This window comes from Vespa velutina, chromosome 22 (genome assembly GCF_912470025.1).
Source record: "Vespa velutina chromosome 22, iVesVel2.1, whole genome shotgun sequence".
NCBI classification, from domain to species: domain Eukaryota; kingdom Metazoa; phylum Arthropoda; class Insecta; order Hymenoptera; family Vespidae; genus Vespa; species Vespa velutina.
The window spans coordinates 1802054-1804912 of NC_062209.1; positions in this window are offsets into that span (position 1 = coordinate 1802054).

Below are 2859 nucleotides of genomic sequence, written 5' to 3' on the forward strand. Positions count from 1 at the left end.
ACATGTCCCATTTTATATATATATAAATATATATATATATATATATATACACACTTATTCACTTCCGTTCTATCGATAATATTGAAAATCAAGTTTGATAGCGGTCAATCAATCTTGATTCTTCAAGTCGGTATATACGTGATTTTTTATTTCGTGTTCGTTGTAAAAAGATCTATCTTTCTTTTTCTTTCTTTTTTTTTCTCGTTTGTTGTATGACTCTTCTTTTTTTGTCCTTGTCATTTTCTTCTTCTTCCTTTTCTTTTCCTATTTCTTGTTTTCTCTTTCTCTTCTTTTTTTTTCTTTTTTTCTTTGCCCCTTCCCCTCTCCACCCCCCCCCTCCCCCTCTCCCCCAATCTCTCTAACGATTCACTCGGAGATACGTTTCTGATGGATGATGATGATTCCGCGCGTATTAATCGAACGCAGAGGACGAAGCGATTCCGCCGTACGTCGGAACGATTCCGATGTTGTCGACGAAAAAAAAAAAAAAAGAAAAAAAAAAAAAGGAATAAGAAAATAAGAAAAAGAGAAAAGAGGAAAGAAAAAGGGGGAGAAAAAAAAAAGAAGTAATAATAATGAAGAATAAAAAGAAGCTATATTATTATTATTATTATTATTAATTATTATTATTAATTATTATTATTAATTATTATTATTAATTATTATTAATTATTATTATTAATTATTATTAATTATTATTATTATTATTATTATTATTACTACTGATGATTATTAATTAACACGAATATAAATTATAATAAAAGTATATTTTGTATTAATGTAGTAGTCAACGAAATAATACGGCAAAACGCAGAGAGTGGTCTGTGCGAGACTGAAATCTACCCTTAGGTACAGAGCGTAAAAAAGAAAAGGAAAGAATAGAAAAGAAAAGAAAAGAAAAGAAAAAGAAACAAAAATAAATATCCTAGAAGATAACACGTTTATCATTTTTTCGATTTCATCGACGTCTGTTAAATGAGGAGCGAGAAATAAAAAGAAAAAAAAAAAAAAAAAAAAAAAAAGAAAAAATGAAAAAAAAAAGGTAACGGAAACTTTAGACTTGTGTTTTTTATTTCTATCCCCGGTCATCGTGCGTGCCGATAAAAGAACAAAAAGGAAAAAAAAAAAAGAGAAAAAAAAAGAAAAGAAGAAAAAGATGAAAAAAAAAAAAGAAAAGAGATTTCTTCTTTATCGTAACGTCACTTCTCTTCGTCTTTTTGTTCTTATTAATTTCTTTTTTTTTTTTTTTTTTTCTTCGTTTTCTTTTTTTCTTTTTTGTTTTCTTTTCAACATACTAACGCGATAATCCTATAGAGATCGATCCTATTTTTTCGTAAATTCACAGTAGATTCGCTCGAAACATAATAATTTCTATTTTCGTATCTCGAGAGTAGAACACAAATGCTTAATCCTATGCGCATTGTAATTATTAAAAATTTCGTTTAATTATTTCTATATTTTTTCTTTTTTTCTTTTTTTCTTTTTTTTTGTTCTTTAACTTAATTCTTATCTGTTAAAATACGTACCGTCATTATCGCTACGTGATATCACGTATCGACGATGACGTATGAAAGGTATTGAGAGAGAAAAAAAAAAACAAAAAAATAAGGAAAAAGAAAAAAAGAAAAGAAAAGAAAACAAAAGAAAAAAGAATTTGACAGGCGTCGATGATAATTCAAATAATTTTCATGTCTGTTAATATCAGACGTGCGCCCGTTCGCCGAGAAGGCGAGAAAATTAAGAGGGAGACTGAGATGACGAAGGGGAAGATGAAGAAAAGATAAGAAAAAAAAAAAAGAAAGGAGAAAGAAAAAAAGCTACGAGAGACGACTCATTCCGTTTAATCCGTATTAATTCGACGATGATGATGACGACGATGACGACGATGACGTCTGACGAAAAGATATAAAGAGAGTTACGAAGGAGTCGAAATAACAAAAGAAAGAGAGAGAGAGAGGAATAAAAATAAAAATAAAAATGAATAAAAAAAAAAGAATAAATAAGTAAATAAATAAATAAATAAATAAATAAATAAATAAATAAATAAGTTAGAAAAGAAAAAAAAAAACGAAACGAAAGTGTGATAAAAGAGTAGTGGCAGCAAGTACGTTCGCGAATCGAGATTAAAACGTCTCGTAGGGGTGACTTTTTTTTTTTCTTTTTTTAACGACGATCAAATATCTTTACGAAAGAGGGGGTGGTGTATATATCCTATGTGACGTTTATATTAAATAATAAAAATAAAGATCGTCGGTTGTCTCGTAGATTTTTTGGGGGGCTTTCTTTTTTTTTTTTTGTTTCTTTCGTTTTTATTTTTTTTTTTTTTTTTTTTTTTTTTAATGACAAAAAGATAACGCAATATGTTATAGAAAAGTATTCATTTTATAGGCGGACCTCGTGGACGTGACCATTTTCGTTTGATCCCTGCCACCCCTAAAACCCTTAATCCCCAACCAACGATCCACTCAACCCCCTCCACTCTCGACGAGATATCTCGAAATACGCGGGCGTATTATTCTCTTCGAATCGCTTCTTATCTCGCACATTTTCTTTATTAATTGCAGCTTTTAAAAGAAGAAGAAGAGGAAGAAGAAGAAGAAGAAGAAAAAAAAAAGAAAATACATATAAACACACATATACACACACACACACATAAAACACATAAAGAGAAGCAATCGTGAAACTCGTAATTTGTATAGCGTTCAAAAATTGCAATCGATAAATCGCTTATGTGTCGCGTGAGAGAGAGAGAGAGAGAGAGTGTGTATGTGTGTACGCGAAAGGAACAAGCGAATCAGAAATAAAAAAAAGTCTGATTGCCATCGTAATGTGTGATAGACATAAGAGAGAGAGAGAGAG